We start from the raw sequence: 20000 nt of genomic DNA on the forward strand, positions 1-20000 counted from the left end.
TTTTTTTTGCACCATGCGCTTTTTCCCGTTTAGAGGAAGAGTGATATCAAAAGCGTACGGCCTGCTAGTTTCTCATCAAGTTTTTAGTGACGGCATTGCTGTGAGCAATGCACGGACCTCGCAAACTCGACCTGAGTGCTGCACTACTCGGGTACGTTGCCCACTTTGGCTGATTGCCCCTTCCAAAGGTGCAATCATCCTAAAGTCAATGAAAACAAATAATAATATTTACAAATATGTCTCGTCTCAGTTAAACGACTAAGGTGTTATGATTATATTGAAGATACCATTAATGTTTTGGCGTTAAATCACTGTTTTTTTTTTTTTTTATTCTCTTAGAGTTACAAAATTGTATGATAGCACATGTAAACAGGAGGTTGTATTTTTGGATTTGAAAACCAAAAATATACGTAGATAAAAATGTTGAAGCAATAATCTGATTCACGTCATAATGGATCGTCCCTCTCGAAGATTCACGTAATCCTTGGCGTTAGTCACTCCTGAAGGAAAGTACTATTTGTTCTGCGACCCGCCTCTTTTATTCTCTACCTCTCTCTCTCTCTCTGTCTTCCCATCTGACACATAAACAAAGAATATTTTTCGCCATGACGATGTTCCTTGCTTCTCGTGCCATGATAAACACTGAAGCAAGATCGGTAGATAATGCCAAGAGGTGGCGTATTTTTAGATCTAAATTTTGCGTATCATGGAGAAAGTGAGAGAATAAGGGAAGACTAGTCTATATGAGAAAAGCTTTTGTCGGTAGGTAATTTGAATGAGTACTCTTTCTCTCTCAATACAAAGGCATTGTTCTTATTACATCAGTATTTGCTGTATTGTAAATTAACGCAATTTAAAACTTCCATAATTAGCTAGTAAAAATAAATAGGGAAAGATAGAAATGATCTAGATTTATTGCTTGCAATGAATTAAAATTGTGTTAGTTTTATCATTGTTTTTGGCCCTCTCCGTTAAGGAATGTAATTCGAGTTAATGAAAATTTCATTGTACTAGAATGACAACAATAACTCGGACCTTAAACTAGGTTAACGCTCCAAATGTAATTTTATTGCTCTTCAAGACTGTAGAGGTTTTTCATGCATCTTCGTTAATTAGAAATCAGGTGAACATGCTGCAGAATGAGAGATATGTATATGTATATATATATGTGTGTATATATATATATATAACATATATAACAACATATATATATATATATATATATATATATAACATATAATATATATATATATATATATATATATATATATATATATATATATATATATATAATATAGATTCATATGGAGAGTTTTCTGAATGAATTTGTAAATTGAAACTATTATATTCACCAAAGTGCTGACTTTCAACAGTCTTGAATTTTAATTTTTTCCTAAACATGTCTACCTCGTTGTATTTTGCCAAATTTCTCCTTCCGGACAAATTGGGTTATAAAACAGTTTACCTGGTTATGTTATATTTAAACAACATCTAAATGAACTGAAATTTTTTTATATACGTTTATTAGTAGTTAATAAAGCTTTTGGAATTGAAACAATTATATTTATTTATATGTAAAATAAGAGAAACATATATTATTTTAACTATAAAAATGTCTAAATTCCATAACTCACTAAATTCTCTCTCATAATATTTTCTCTTGCCCCGTAGCTTTTTCTGGTTTCTGGTGTATTTCTTGAATACGTGTCCAAAAATAGGAAATATAGAAGTTAAGAGATCATTGTGCTTTTTACGATACATAATACTCAGTGAATGTTGTTGCTGTTATTTGTCGTTCATTATATCCAGTTATTTGTTTCCAGTTATTTATTTACTTTTTTTGGGAAGGATATTTTGTACAAAGTTATCAGCTGGCAGCCAGTGTTTATTTCACAGGAAAAGACTCTCATTCATGGCATGTAGCTAACCATTTGCGTTCCTTACTTGTACGATGCCCTTATTTCTCTGATAAGAGTTATAAGTTCATAAAACAGACTGATAAGATTTTCAGCCTCGATTAATTAAGCTGCTTTGTGCACAGAACGACCTGACTGACAGGTTTTCTCTGAACCGTAAAACAGTCGAAGTTTCTTGTTGCGCAAACTCCTCGAGTTTTAATCAAGCGAGAAAATTACTTGTTATAACATTTTATAATACTAATCTGGTCACAAAGAAACCACATTAAATGCTCACCTTGTATTTGAAAGGTCAGAATGTACTGATTGTAAAAGTTGTAGGACTTAAGCTATATTTACTAAAGGTTAAATTTTTTGCAATTAAAAAATATTTTGTGATTAATTGTACTTTAAGGAAAATCCAATACAACCATATTTTTGAAAGTATTGTCTTAACTTATTTTGGCTGTAAATTGTTTAGTTTTGATATGATAAAAACAATGCTTAGTCTGTCGAAATTCGTATAGGAGACAATTTAGGAGTAGTTAGAGAAGTATTACTGGTTGTTCTGTACATTTAGGCGACTTTGATATTTGTCGTATGAATTGCATATTTCTCGATTGTCTCGTTCTTATGAAACAATAATAATAATAATAATAATAATAATAATAATAATAATAATAATAATAATAATAATAATAATAATAATAATAATAATAATAATAATAATTTGCACATTTTTTTTGTATCTTGGTTTCGGTTTGCTAAAATTTTATACATAACTGTAAAATCAGAATTGGGCGAATCACCCAAGATAAGTTTGGCATTTATTTTTTACTTGAATAATTGGGTGTACCAGGTTTGATTTTGTATGTTACATGAAAAGATAATAAAATGTCATGAACGTCGGCGACAGTAAAACTCAATATTGAATCAGCTCAGCAGTATAGTGCCTTGTTAACTGTTATTTTGTTGGCTGTATCTTCGTGTTCAGCAATGAACTTTATTCTGTAACTCTCTTTTGTACAGGGAGAATCATATCCCTGCCCCATAAAAGAACATTAGCTGTAGCGTGGCACATTGCAGGCTTCCACGGGGTTAATAATTATATCATAAGCACGTTTTCTGTCGTTTGTAGCATTTAAAACCATCGCATTTGTTGACTTGTTTTGGCCAGGAATTATCCAACTCCCGAGCATTATACCCGATTATGAGCAAGACTCCGGTAGTAGTAAGCTCCTTATTGTAGGATTTATTATCAATGAGGAATCCACTGAGCTGATTTCGCATGCATGCTTTCAGAAAACAATTGCGTCTTAGAGGAGGGAGGAGATCAGGTGCTTTGTAAGAATGCAAATCGGGTGTGGTGGACAACCTTTCTTCTTCACTGATTTATAAGCTCTTCGGACTCCCAATGCGAAGCGAGGGAGTGTTTATCGAGATTTTTTGCTTGCTTTTCTTTCATAAATCTGTTTGTGCATTTGCATATATCTGGTTGCATTTTGGCCATGTCTACTGTAGGATTCGTGCGCTTTCGCTAAGAGAGGAGATTGCTGGAAGAACTACTCATTTTTGCCGTGTCTGGGCTACCAAATCGAATGGATGTCTTCCAGAAACAATGGGTATGTCTCTGCATTCGAACAGTCTGGGTTAGATGAGATCAGAAACGATACTGATATCAATCTCTCTCTCTGTCTCTTTCTTCTCCACTAGATTTTCCCTTTTGGATATTTTTTATTTTGTGTTCATACTTAAAACCGTTTCATTAGTTTATTTTCTCATTTCCTTGTCTTCTGTAAACGTGATGCATATAATAGGAAACAGATAGTAATATATAATTTGAAAAATAAAATACTCTCTCAGTTTCGGTAATTTTAATTGACTAAGGGAAGAGGAGGTGGACGATGTCGGTCTGACCTTTCTACAGTAAGGAAGCGAATAGTCATTAGTCTTCTAAGATCAGGCCCGACCACTCCTTTGAAGAGGATAGCATCACAACAGCAGTGACTGAAGAAGTTCTTGCACACTCGAGTAGTGCAATTCCCCTTTTCACACAGAAGGGTCAAAGAAAGTGTTGCAAGCACACTTTCCAAGATCTTCAAACAAGGTTGTAAGTGAAGACTGTCATGTGTCATATATACGTAGAGAAAAGGTAAATCAAGCAATAAGCGCAGCATATTACTGTCCATGATTTTGTAATTATTCTTTTCCAAGAAGCAAAAAGGGCTGTCCGATGATTTTTTAGTTCTTTCCTCATAAATAGAAAGGTAGGAAAACGAATCTTAACCATTATTTAAGTTTGATGTGTTACTATGTAACTGAGTGAATCCATCTTTGTTCTGTTTGTATACTCATGCCGTGAATAATGATATCCTTTTATCAACTGAAATATTGCTGTAAATATCACGTAAAAAAGTGAATTATGTATTCATGCTTAGCTCTGATAAAAGGACTCGTGATCTTTGTTGTTGATGTCTACATTAAGTGAATTGGTGCTGGTCTCTATAAGGGTTTTGGTCAATCAAGTCATGTTGGCTGAAGAAACCCGCTGAGTCGAGCTACTTGTCATGATTCATTTGTCTTCGCGGCCGACGTTGGTGCGCCTTTGTTGATTATGCTAAGGAGGTATTATCGGCTTCATCCGCAGGTGACCCTTTTTTTAGGGTACGACTTGTTTTTTCTCTGACAGGCAGTCGATTCAGCTCTTCTGCTCTAGAATCTAGATTGTGGTATAGGTCCTCAAAGAATGTTTTTTTTTATTGGACACATTCCAGATGAAACTACACATTTGTAAACAACTTTTCTTCCATTATTTCCTTTTTTCCAAATCATATTTACTCTCCCTTTTTATGTTATTCAGAATTGCATTGAAATAGCATTGTCTCTAGCTTACCGTTCGTCCTTAAACGTTGTCTGTTAGCGTTATCTGCTGCTATGTTTCATGGGCTTGGCCGATATGGTAAAAGTTTCTAGTCCCCCATTGGATCCAGTTAATCCTGGAAAAAGGCAAATGAAATATTTGATTTAGCACGAAAAGCAAAGTAGAACGGTACCAAAAGCTAGTATTCCAAAATGAACATTATTGTTTTAAGAAAACGGAAATCGGAATGTTTCATGCACTCACTGTGTACAGAATCGAGTGGCAGTTCATACCTGGATGACTCGAACTGAAATAACAGGAGCCATCCCCTGGAGCCCCTCACCTTCCCGCAGTAAAGCCTTTATTGGAGATGGTTCGGAACAGTGCTTTGTACTCGACAGCACCTACCTTTTTGGGCGGGGCAGTACCCCAAGTTCGATCTATTGTGATGTAGATCAGCTGGTATTTTTTGACACCATAATTGACTTTTCCGAAAATAAACGTGTTGCGATATATCCGGAGCTGTTACATAAACGAAGAAAACAGGACATCCCTGTCACAATATTGCTTTGGGAATATCATCAGAGGTATTTGAAAGGCATGTTATTAATTTCTATGTTAATTTATGTACCCAGACTTTGCAGCTAAAAATAAATTAAATAGCTGTCTCGTGCGTCACTGTAGGCGAAACGCGATATTATCATGTAGCGTATAGATATATGGTTTCAGTTTATTTTCAGTAGGCCTAAGAGGGGTGCTGTTTATATCCTTGCTCAAGATTTACGCTTATGACAAAGCGGATAATACTAGCGAGAAGACGTGAAGTCTGGAAATGTTTTGTGAATATCAAGTCATGTTACAATTACATAGTTTGTACACCAAGCACATAGCAGCTCTGCATTTAGTTGTTTAATAATTTGTGAAAGGTAATCGTGGACTCAGTTACCCGTAGATTAAAATGTATTAAATACAGACGAAAACTAAAAATGCAGATACACGTTGTTTTTATATAACAAAAGTCCTCAGTCTTGTGTATATATCTTATTCATTCACACACACACTCGAAGATTCGTCTCTTTGTTGGAACTTATATTATAAGTAAATTAATTACATTATCGGTAAGCTATTCGTCCATAATCATCATTACAGTTTTGATTTAAATAGGTAACCATTAATTTACACAACGCAACGAACCAGAATTTAGTTGTTCTTTTTGTTTTACTGAAATATTGTAACTTTGACTACCTTACATGGTTTCTCCCTAACTTCACCTACTGAAATTATCGCCTAGCATCTTGCATTTCCTATTCCAAGAATTTCAAGTGAAAAGAAATATGCCAATAACTAAAAACACCATCAACGTTGGTTTGAGTAAGTGCTATGGTATTTGTTTACAGTGTTAATCGGATGAAGACGGTGACGATGGAGATAGCTGACCTCAGTAAAACTATTTTTATGCCTACTTATGCGTGTCCCAAGTTGTTGTAAAGTATCAAAGGTTGTTTATGAATTTGAATGTATACATGGCAGTTATTAAACCCTTATGCATCCGGTGCAACATTTCTCTCTACTCATATTTTTTGTGTACATGCTCATAAAACTGGAGGAGTTTTTTTATTGCTTGCTCCTGTCTGCCGTGTGGTCCTTGATCGTTTGTCTTGACTGGGAGCTCTCTCCAACTCCTCCCTCCTTCTTCTCCCCTCCTCCTCCTCTCCTCCTCCTCCTCCCTCCCTCCTCCTCCTCCTCCTCCTATTCTTCTTCTTCTTCTTCTTCTTCTTCTTCTTCTTCTTCTTCTTCTTCTTCTTTGTTACATTGTTCTACTGAGGGATTTTAGAAAGTGATCTGTCTCTTGAAGAAAGTTCATTGCAGAGAATGGCTTGTGTTACCTAATGTCAAGTTTATTCTATTTAAGCCAATGTTGACTGTTTTAAAATGATTAAAGACAAATAATTAGACACGCTCCATTTCATATAAGTTTCTTGTAAGGAAGAGAAACTTCGCGGTACATTGCAAGATTTTTAGAAAGAAATTTATTTATTGGAAACTGAAAGAGGAATCGTAAACCTTAAATTCAGTGAGCTAGTGAAGTGTCCACCATTGAGCAGCTCTGATATCTAGAGGTCGAAAATTATCCACCTCCCCCCCCCCTTTTTTTTTTTAACTCAGGCGAAGTGAAGTTCGAATTTGGTTTTTGAACAGATACGAGAGATGTGTCTCGGGTAAGATGAGTAATTTAGGGTTATAAAAATAAATCTTTGTTACTTGTTCATCGACGAAGATTTTGTGGTTCTTTTAGTCGAACTAGAATAACTGGATACGTTTTTAAAATTCCAGCTGTTGTTTAAAACATAAGGTTGAATCAGATAAAATCGACAGACTCAGCCCTAACTTCTGGTCATTGTGGTCAAGATTGACGCCTACTTGCCTCAGGCGAGTTACTTTGCGAGCAAATACTGCAATTGTCAATCATAAAAGCCATCATAACTTCGTTGATTTCTAACAAATTTTCTAAATTTGAACGTCACCAGGTTCTGTAAACACGCCACGGGTTCGTTTGGTCATAAATGTGATAATGCAAGTAGTACAAGGTAAAGAATGTGCTATATATATATATATATATACATATATATATATATATATATATATATATATATATATATATATATATATATATATATATATATACATATATATATATATATATATATATATATATATATATATATATATATATATATATATATACACACACATATGTATGTATATGTATAAACATATGTAATACACACACATATATATATATATATATGAGTATATAAATACATTTGGAACATTTTATTTAGAAACTCATTTTCAGTACTGCGTGATAGGCTATGGTGAGTTTATGCTAAACCACGCGGTCAAGAACAAGGATAGAAGTCCACTTCAGCTCATTCATGATATATTTGTCAAACTCAGGTACATTATGCTACGGATTGAATGGACAATTCCCCACCATCGTGTTGTAGAGTTTATTGGTTTATAGCCTCACGACTGGAGGTGGGGTCTCTGCATTCGTTTTACATTTTGGATTCAGTGCTTCATTTTGTGACAAGCGCTCCGAGAAAGTGAAGAAATCGAGAAGTTAAGATACTATCTTTTCCTTTGACCAAACCACTGCGAACGCTCTGATCTAATTTTTCACATACGAGGTAATCTTTTTGCCACTTCTGCATTGTTCATCCGTTAAAACCACACATCACTTCCATGAATGAGAACTGACCCAACATTCACTTCTTGCTTTCCATCTTTAGCCTCAAGACACTTCCCAATCTTTTTGTGCACACTCTGCCACCAATTTTTGGCCTAACTAGTTTGTTTACTCGACTCTTATGTATCAAGTCCCAGATGCTTTATTACCCAAAATACATATACAAATTGACTGCTTCCATTCTTTTTTCGTCCACAGTAACATTCACTGCTGTATCTTCCTTTTCCATTTACCCTCATAACCTTACTCTTCCTCACATTTACTAACAACTTGTCCCTACACTTTCAGACTCTTTTCCAGTCTCTGTAGTTTCGTCTCACTGTCTCTAGTCAGTACTTTATCATCTGCAACCCTTAACTATTCCACACTCCATTCACTTCCTAATTATTTTTATCCCACAGCCTTGCACTTACATATAATTTCCTTTTGACTTCTTCACAATTGTGGAGATATGACACACCCTTGTCTCAGATCCACTTATACACCAGCCAGCCATTCTCCCATTTTCGTATTGTAGCACATGCTCCACATCTGTCATTAAAGATTTTAATCACTCTCAGCAATTTATTTTCTGATGCCATACATCCTCAGTAACCTACATATTAATTCTCTATTGGTCTTATCATAAATCTTTTACTAGGTCCATGTATACCGCGTGCAGCTCACAAACTATTTAAATATCTGTTTCATAACACACACACTTCATTTTCTATCAGTTTTACTGTCATCTGTTGTAGTTTTTTTTAATCATAAACTTATATACATATTCTGGTATAACATGTAATATTTTTCTCCAGTAATGCTACAGTCTCCCTCCTCTATCGCCTTTACCCTTAAAACAAAGAACAGTTATTACTCTTATTTTAAGAACGTTTCATTCACTCAGACATACCTTACACAACTTGATCAGCCATTCAGTCACACTTTCATCACCGTGCCAAAGCATCTCACTCATTATTCTCTCAACTCCTCCCTGGTGGCCTTACATAATTTAACTTTGAATTTCTCTCCTTGCAGCTCAGCAGTTGCTTCCACAAGCTTTCACAAACTTTCAAAAACCATTTTCACTCTTGCATCAAGTTCCTCTACCTTTTTTCATTACTCCACATTCAACAATTCTTGAAAATGTTTGAAAATTCTGCCCATTAACCATTCTCTTTGCAATTGCTTCCTCATAGAACACATATTTCATCTCCTCAAAACTCTTCTTATACAACCCTCAGCTTTCATTACTCCAGTTCACATCGTTTGTTTAGACATTCTTTCCAGTAAGACTTGAATCACAGCGGGAAAATAAAATGAAGGAACTCATCTTATCTGACTAACATTCAAAACTCTCAATCGGTAGGCGAGGGCCTTGCTCAACTGCAACACTTTGTCCCATTCGAGGGGAATTACCATTTTCTTAATCTTTTTTGTGGAATTAGTTCATTCATTTATTGTCCTTCTCTACTTCCAGAATGTCATGGGAATAAGTGTTAAGAACATGCCAGATGATCGAGAAAATACCCCGTATACATACACACATACCACCAATGCATACATAACAATATATTATATATATATATATATATATATATATATATATATATATATATATATATATATATATATATATATATAATCATGAAGCTACAAATGTTGCTTTAATATCAAATTCACTACCTATGTATGTATGTATGTATGGTTCTGAGGGTCTGGACCAAACCCCTTCCAGGTCTCCTCAGAATTCTTCTGGTTACGTCTGTATTTATGCTTTAGCGATTCAAGGACATTGTCCCTTTACAAATTTCAGTAACAGGGAAATTCCCACTCCAGGGAAAGCCTAATAAAAGTTTTGTTTTGTTGCTAGATCTGGAGCCGGGGTCTAAGAGAACCTAGTTTCCCTCTTAACCAAATTCAACACCTTGTGTGACAGACATATGTATATATATATATATATATATATATTATATATATATATATATATATATATATATATTATATACATATATATAGATATATATATATATATTATGTAGTTATATATATGTATATATATATATATATATATATATATATATATATATATATATATATATATAATGTATATTATATGTATATATATATGTATATATATATATATATATATATATATATATATATATATATATATATATATATATATATATATATATGTATATATATGTATATATATAATATGTATATATATATATATATATATATATATATATATATTTATATATATGTATATATATATATATATATATATATATATATATATATATATATATATATATATATTTATATATATATGTATATTTATATATATATATATATATATATATATATATGTATATTTATAAATATGTATATATATACTGTATATATATACATATATATATATATAGATATAGATTTATATATATTTTCATATATATTCCATTTGTCCCTTCATTCCATTAGCTAGGCAATCAAATTAAATGGCGCCATTAAAAGGCCAGGTGAACTTATGTAGGCACCCCCAAATCACCTGATTTGGGGAAAACATACCAACCTCTTAGCCCCAGCATCATACGATGTTTTGGGGGGGGGGGTAGAAAGCCGTTAGGGACAAAAGGACCATTTAGGGCTGTAAGTGGGCTGCTATGCTGACCCTTACAAGACTTAGCTATAAGACCTATCTCCCTACAACCTTTGGCTGGCTGTGACTCCTTTCAGATCGACCCATGTCCTGTGCCCAACCCCCAAAAAATCAAATGAGACCCATCGCACCCTGCCTGCTGACACGCACTCCATCACAGAACGCCAAAGCGCCAGAGTGGTGCCAGACCTCCGTCTCTCTAAGTTGAAAACGGATCGCCAGACTCCTTGTGGCTGAAATTCATCTTTACAACGAGCTCAGTGCACAGAAGTAATAAGGTACGTCTGAATCAATCAGTCTGATGCCAATTCTAGTCCTCCTGTGGAATTTCTCTCCATTTTCAGTATTTCAACTTCTCATTCTCCTCAACAAAGCCCCCTTTGTTTAATCAGTCTTAGTAAGCCCATCACCTCTCTGACTTGCCCAAGCTCAAATTAAGTGGATTTGGTGGATAATTAGATCATTTCCACCACATTGTTACCATGTGCTAATTAAAACTAATTGACAATTCCTCCATCGTACAAAAGTAATTTCATGTGAGAAAAATCATTGGATTTGAATGCTAACCTGGAATAATTTTATTCTCTTCAGAACTTGTTATCTGGCTCTTGAAAGCAGTCTGTCCCCTGCCCTGTGAACCAAAATAGCTTAGCGTTAACTGCCATCCTGCCACGTGCAGAGTCTTCCTGATTACGAGTCCCAGGGCACTTGGACAGTCCCCTTAATCCAGTTGCATTAACAACCAAAAATCTTTAAATCAGTCCGCATGAAAGTCATTAGAGCAATCCAACTATTTCAGGGTAGTAGCCTTTTTCAGATTCAACGTTGCTACGCAGCATCTGGCTTTTATTGCACCTTGTATGTGCTTGTTTACTACTCAGTCAGCCCTTAAATATTAATTTCCTGATTGCTTCATTTGTAAATAAACTCAGTTTAAAGCATTTACTGGTTATGATTTACCAAGGTGACCTCCACTCATCTGTGTACCTTAGATCACGATATCAAGGTAAGTCAGTTTATTCATTACATTTATCGCCATCCTGAGCGCTTTAATATTGGCCTTCTAGGTAGTTAATTAAAATCCATTTTCATTCTCTTCCAACTGGTACTCAGAATGTAACATATATATATATATATATATATATATATATATATATATATATATATATATATATATAATATATATATATATATATATATATATATATATATATATAAATGTAACAATATATATATAATTTATATATATATAAATAATGTATATATATATATAACATATATATATATATATATATATATATATATATATATATATATATATGTATGTAAATCTACTAGTCACTTATTACCAGATACATAGCCAAATTACATGCTATTCTTCTCGATTTCTTCACATTTTTGGTTCCAGGTTTCACATAGTGACAAGCGTTTCAAAAATGTGAAGAATTCGAGAAGTTGAGGGGCATTGTGGCTAATAAATACTAAACACACACACACACACACACACACACACACACACACATATATATATATATATATATATATATATATATATATATATATATATATATATATATATATATATATACATATACACACACATGAAATTTGCCATCCATCCCAGTTGATATTGTAGTTGGTGTTACCTAAGTGATAGAAATGGTAGAATTTGTATATGCTTACGTAAAGGCTTTTTCCAGTGAAACCGACACAAGTGTTGTCGCATTACTTACTTGGTACCACACACCTGTAAACTACAGTAACCGAAGACCCTGCAGTATTAGCATACAGTTGAAAGCAAAAAGTTTTTTCTTTCTCTCCCTATGGTTTCTCTTAATCTTCTTGATGCTATCGAGGTATGAGATTTTTAGTTTATTGTATTTTTCTTTTGACCTCACATTCAGCGAAAATCTGTCAGATACTCTACCCACTTCACTGAAAAGCGGTTTATAAAGTGAATCAGATTTTCTTTTGCCCCCCTAATGAGAGTACAAAGGGAACGCAACAATGAAATAAAATAAAAATCCCATACCTGGAAAACATCAAGGATATTAGTGAAACCTTTGCCGTGAGAAAACCCATTTGCTCTCAGCTTCCCTGCTATAGTAGGTTCTTCGGTCACGAGCGTTTACGAGACCATGAAACGCCAAAAGGCGTTGCCTTGTACATGATACCGTGTTAGGAAAGTAATAAGACTTGTGTGGATTTTAATGGAAAAAGCCTAAACTAGAGAATACTCTAACATCAGCGATCGGTAAAATACTAAAACACCCACATTAACATTCTGCCATTTCTAATCCTATAAGTAACACCAACCACAGTTTAAATTGGGATGTATCGCAAATTGCTTGAAGAAGTAAGAGTTGTTTCAAAGATCAAATACTCGAAGTGGCTTTAGGCTAGACAGACAACATAAATCTGCCACAAGGGTCATGTAAAACCAGACAAGGTCAAGCACATCCTTTTGGATTCTAGTTGCAAGAAGGTGCCCATTTCCTGTCTTCGGGCTTAGCGGGAACAGAACGAACTTTGAATTTCTGTTATTTAGAGACATTATTATTATTATTATTATTATTATTATTATTATTATTATTATTATTATTATTATTATTATTCAGAAGGTGAACCCTTTTCATGTAGAACAAGCCCACTGGAGCCATTGACTTTAAATCCAGGCTTCCTGCGAATGTGGTGTTCATTTCAAAGAAATAACAGAAGGTAATAGGAAATACAGAAAGAAGAGATCAGTTATTAGAAAAGAATAAAAAATTAATAGAATAATAGATAAACATATACGTAAATTATTAAATACAAGGAGAATTGTTTTAGGGTAGTAGTGCGTTGCACCCTTGTTGAAATTTTGAGGTTTCAGTTGCACATCATCTTCATGGAGAATATTCCACAGGCCAACAAAGTGAGGAATAAAGGACCTCTGGAGCTGAAGTTCGACAGAGAGGCACATTTACTGAATGCTGGTGCTGCTGTACAGCAAATCTGGTTGCTCTCGGCGGGATCAGGGATCAATTGTGAATGTGAAAGATATCTGCTAAAATACAACTTGTGAAAAATTGACAAATAAGAGAACATATTAGGAAACAGAAGTCTACCATCACGAACCACAGTACTATCTAAAAGAGATAAATCTCTGACAGAAGCAGTCACCCACAACAGAGAACAGTATTCTAGTAAAGGAAGGACAAATGACCTAAAACAGGTTGCACTGACTTTGTCACTGTTATAAATATGTGAAGCTTTACGTGCAATACCTAACTTCCGTGCGGCATTTGCTGACACTTTCATTAGAAGTTTCTCAAAGGTAAGATGTGAGTTAAAAGCAACATCAAGTATAGTTAAAGCCTCAGAACTCATTCAGCAGAGTTCCATCCAACTGAAGGTGAGGATGAAGTGGAAAATTCACTAATCTGCTTCATTTCTCAGATGTGGAGACTTTGTTACACTGTTTTCCAGGGCAACAATCATATAACTTGTATACATTAAAAATAACAGCGGAGAAAGAACGCTACCCTGTGGAACTCCACACACAATAGGTCTTGGTACGTTAAAGTTCCCTGTCAACATTAACTCTGCTACCTATCTGTAAGGGAATCTTGAAGTGATCTTATAACATATCTACCCATTCCAAGATTCTAAAGTTTATAAATAGGTGCCTTGTGATTTACTAAAGTGGAAAGCACCACTGAAATCTATTTTGAATTACTCTACATTCATAACCATTATCTAGGTGCATTGCAAATGGCATACCAAATCTAAAAGAATATCGCAAGTACGTAACTGATTCCTTAACGTGTATTTTATGATTTAATCTTGGGAAATGCTTATCATGAGCGATTATAGACTCTAAATGAATGATTTCGTTACTTAATTTTATTTTTGTATAAAATCTGACTGCTGTTGACTCAGAAAATCGTGAAAATAACAAGGGAAAAAGGAGAATTTAACTGAACTGAGGGCTCTAATCACAAGGTATTTGTAAGCAAACACGTTAGGGTAAGTTTTAAAATACATTATATTCACATGAAATGAACTATCAGAAGATTAAATGGACTAATTAGGCAGGCAAGGCCTGAGAGGTTAATTAAAAACTGGGAAAACAATGCTGATAAAAGGCACAGCCAGAGAGATTCCCATGGCTAACAAACCCTCTGTAAACGGAGAGTTTACGAATTGCCAAGCCAGTAAGGACACAGTAAAATATGCATAGGAAAGAGAGCACAAAGTGCAAAGAAAACCAGAACACACGATTTTATGTAATTATTTGAACACAGGCATTTATGTAACACTGCCTAACAAGGCAAGGTTGATATGGAATTACCAGCACTTAGAAATGGAAATAGGAAGTTCAGTACTGAATTGAAACAATGTGACTGACTGGAAGAACCTTTGCAACAGATCACTTTACTCAGTAGAAGAGGTGGCTTCAGCGAGAGGTAATGGCGGTGGAGGAGGGCTAAGGGCTTCATTGGCAAGAATACTAAGGGTCCCTACAAGATAGAACCACGTGGTAGGGCATGGCCTCTCTGAAGGAGGGGAATGGAAGGGGGAGTTGTGTCTCGCCTGCATCCAGCTATGTCTCTCTCTTGTTCTCTGGTGAGACCCTCATATGACTTCGGTCAGGGGATTAGTGAGGTCATCCACAGGTAGATGGGTTGGTGTCGTTTCCCCTATGTGCATGCATCATTTATGACTCAAGATCCAGGTGTTCATGCCAGATGTCCTTTCTCTTAATCTGAACTGCTGGCTCTATTCTGCCTCCAGCCATACTCAGTCTCCTTAGAACCTCGTGTCTGTAAACAAAAGGCTCCGCAGCATTCCATGTTCGAGAAAAGAAAGTTGAAGGGGATATACAGAGTGCGATTAACAGATTAAGGCAGGGGCCAGTATTCCTTTCGCCCTTCCTTGTCAGGCAGTGCCAAAATGCAGTTGTATTTTCCAGCTTTAAATTGAGCGTCAGCTGGCTGGGATGCTTGGGAAGATATAGCAGTATATATTTACTATCAGCTAACAATCCTTTAGATTCCAAATAGTTGTAGAATGGCTCAAAAATAAGTTTTCTGCAACTCTGGATAGCACAGGGAGAATATAAATTGGCCTGTAGTTACTGTAGTGTGCAGATATGCTACTGTGTGGATGAGGCACTGTATTATTAAGCTTGCTGTCATCCGCAAAGATACACCTGCAAATCTACAGACACTGTCGACCTAAAAATCTATAGAATCTACTAATCTTGAGAGGCAACAGACTAGAGACCTTTAAAAAACAAAAGGAATAAACTATCAGGATCCTTTCCACCCAGCTATCAAGGTTATCCAGAATTTCCTAACACATGTACTGAAGAAACCATTATTGTTCTGTAAAGGGTTAGAGATATCACCCTACAGTATATAAGTGTGTTTTTTCACACACACATATATATATGCACATATAAGTGTATTATATATATATATATATATATATATATATATATATATGTGTGTGTGTGTGTATATATATATAAATATTATTCAGCAGAAATATATATATATATATATATATATATATATATATATGTATATATATATATATGTATATATATATATATATATATATGTATGTATTATATATGTATTATAAAAGTGTGTATGCATGTATGAAAATGTGTGCGCAAATTGTACAGCAGAAAAACAGATAAGGTCCAAGTACTGGTATGTTATATAAGCTTTTGAGCCTCCTTGCACTTTTTATCTTTGCCAAACTGGCCTGATAAAATCGTTTTTGGTCAAGCTTAGTTTGACGCAGGCATTTGACCTGTCAATTTTTATCAAATTACTTGTTCCCTCCTTTTCAGCGGTGAAGGATCACTCCGCTGATACCAATAGGCAACAGGGCTTTAGTTACAGATGACCGCTTATTCCTGGTAAATGTGAAAACTTTCGCCGTAAGGAAATTGTCTGGTAATGTAAGAGAAAATTAAGATCAAATTTGAGAATGAGAAGCGTTATTAAGCGTGAACAGAAACCACGAAGATGAATGGTGGAAGAATGGAAGATATTTATTCTATTAGCATTAGGAAGTAAAAACACAGATGAGTAGGAAAAGAACAGGCGAGTCGCAGAACAGGTGAAGTACGTCAGGTAACAGGGTGTGCTCAAAGACTCCGAAGAAATTTCAAGTGTTTATGTAAGCTATGGTAGGAATGTTTAAAGGGGTTGTTGAACCAGCACTCTTTTGTAGACATGAAGTGTGGGTTGTTGAATGTGAATGAACGAAAACGGTTGCAGCTGTTGAGATGAACTGTTTGGGTAGTAGATAATGCTGAAGCAAGAAATTTAAATAGGAAATGCTGAAATCCGGGCATTGCAGGCAGATGGATGGATGGATAAGTGCGCTTTTGAGCTGGGTTGGTTTTAGGAAGGCAATGGATGACTGTAGGTTGGGGAGAAGAATATGTTCGGAAATCCTCGAGAAGTGGGAATTAGGGGACAGGAAGGCCTAGATAGAGCTGGATTTAAGGCGTGAAAGAGTTATTGAAAGGAAAGACCTTGATAACCGGGATGCATGAGAGGACAAGCAAATACAGAGAATGGCATTATGAGTAGAAGCGTTCGTCTAGCCTGGTGATTAAGCCTTCAGTGTAGTTAAATGGCGCGACTAATGTGAAAGATATCTGCAGATGGGGTTCATGAACACCACATGTTAAAGTATGAATGTGGTAGTGACGGTTGCGTTATATCCTCAATGGAATTGCTTAATATATACACATATACACAATAGTACACACACACACACACACACACACACACACACACACACACACATATATATATATATATATATATATATATATATATATATATATATATATATATATATATATATATCGTATCTAATTTGTCTTATGCATACAAATAGCACCTGCCGTATGCTTGACCAAAGTTGTTTAAAACATTTTTTTTTTTCCATCACTGTGCTATTCAAGTGATACCTGGCCGCTTGATGTTATAATATCTTCTTTTCTTCTCAGTGTATACACAAACATTAAAATATTTAAAATTTCACACTAACACCCGAAGATTACTAAATGGTTACTGGAATAAGAGCCATCAAGAATTGATTTTATCTTTGTTTTTATTGATGCTTATTCCTCGACAGGCTAAAGGGAAAGTGTGTCCTTAAGTTTTTTGTGTTAGCATTTTATGCTCATTCATTTTGTAGTGTTTTACCTATATTTGGCATTGCTAATTTGTGTAAGAGGGGCAGTGCTTCACAATGTGCCACGAATTCTTCAAAAATCTGAATGATTTCTGTCAGCGTGGTTTGCCTGCGGTGGTTTGGCAGTGAATCATGTTTACCAAACGCACACTTGAACAGAAATGCCTGATTCAATCAAACTACCTCTCATGTTATTTGAACGAGGCCAAATTTGTCTCGTCCACGATCAAAGAGTTTGCAAAACCGTCTGTTTGTTATACTGTTAGACAAAAAATTCAAGTGTTTATGGGACTTCCAGTCAGCCGATTTATTAAATAATTGCGGAAAATGGCGTCATATGAAATAGTTTGTTTACTGGCCATAAAACTTTTTATTTAACATTTGTGTTGTTCCCACTGCGCCATTTTTTTGTTTCTGGCATTGTGCGTCCACGTACTGTGATCTATATAAATAGAAATTCAGTTCCAAGTTGACAGCACTCGAAATTTGTTTCCCCGTGTTGTTGTTGACTACAATCTCTCTCTCTCTCTCTCTCTCTCTCTCTCTCTCTCTCTCTCTCTCCAGTTTCATGTTATTTGTTTCTGTTCGAGTTGTTGTTTATGTTTTTTTCTTACATCTGAGTTAACCTTACCTTTTACCTTGCTTTTCTTATTATTATTATTCAAAAAAAAAAAAAAATATACACACACACACACACACACACACACATATATATATATTATATATATATATATATATATATATATATATATATATATATATATATATATATATATATATATATATCATATATATATCGATTCAAAGGCTGTTTGCACTGTCTAAATGGAAGCTGCAGGAAGAATATATTTAGAAGGGACCTTTATGGATTTTCCCTCCTGTTGGTAAGGCCTCGAAAATTCAGAACGAACAACAATCACAATAACCCTCGGGTCGTTTGAATTTTCACGATTCCTTATGTGTCTCAAGTTTAGTTGTGAGTTTGTGAGTTGTGAGTTTATTTGCGCATGACACAAAAATCATAAACAAAGCAATCATTATGGCTTATTACGAAGAAGACACGAGCATTTAATATGTCGGAAGTTGAGCCTTTTATCCATTTATCACATTATGTTCCAAGGTCAGTTTATTTGAAATATCAGCGTTGTTCGAAAATTAGTGGGAGCCTGGGAACTGAGTTGGTGTTTACCCTGGCCTTCCATACCATATATTTCTTCAGTCTTTTCATGAAGTATAGTTTTCGTAACATTTTATACACTACAAAATTAAGTGTGTCAAATTCTTGACAGTAATCCCAACCCCTCAAACTCCACTTACCTTCCATAGCTCTTGATTAACTATAAGGATTCTTTTCTTGTAATCACAAACCTTAAACTGTGACTCTCTTTGTTTTCTAAGAACTTCCATTGCAGACCTTTCGTAAGAAATTTTCTTAACATATTTTTCCACTACAGTGAGTTTCACTGTGATGCACGTACAACTAGAAATAGAAAATGAAATCGTATAAAAGATTTCAGTGACATGTTATTATATTTCTGTCAAGAGTACAGGTGATGATTCTGGCCCCAGAACTTTTGGACTGATGTCGAAAATGACTTAAGATATACTGAGATATCAGTTATTGGCTTTTTCACCTGAAACTATTTTTGTTTTTTCTACCATAAGACCAAATGGTAGTAAAGTTGGGGAAGAGACTGTAGAATGTTAGTATCTCAGACTTTGTGAAAACACTTTTCTTGTTCCTGTTACCCTGTTTGTCTAGAGCTCCGTAGCATTTACATAAAATTGTGAGCTCACTATCTGTGTAGGTTTGGGCGCTATCAATCCCCGGATGCACTGCACAACCACTTGTGGAAAACGGCGACTCTCTAGACCCATATTTGCATGTTTGCATAGTTAAGGTCGGAGGATCAGCTCAAACAGGTTTTATTTTTCATTGATTCCGCTGCCTCCCTTTATAATCCCAAGTGATATTCTGATGCGAACTTATGATGCATGTTGTGTGATTAAGAAATGGTCGTTGAGTAACAACGCGCCACATCATCTGGAAGGGAGGTATAAGAAAATGTTTAGAAGGTTCTCGAATATTATTCGGCTTGGAAATGCCTTTAGAATTAGGCTATGCGCCTTAAAACTGTTCGA

The 20000-nt window shown here is 34.9% G+C and overlaps 1 protein-coding gene across 3 annotated transcripts in view; it reads left to right on the forward strand.

Moving 5' to 3' along the window:
* Nucleotides 1–20000, forward strand: part of LOC136833787 (uncharacterized) — an 821801-nt gene that overhangs the window by 734914 nt on the left and 66887 nt on the right. The window lies entirely within an intron of this gene.

The sequence above is a fragment of the Macrobrachium rosenbergii genome, chromosome 52 (assembly GCF_040412425.1).
Source record: "Macrobrachium rosenbergii isolate ZJJX-2024 chromosome 52, ASM4041242v1, whole genome shotgun sequence".
NCBI classification, from domain to species: Eukaryota; Metazoa; Arthropoda; class Malacostraca; order Decapoda; family Palaemonidae; genus Macrobrachium; species Macrobrachium rosenbergii.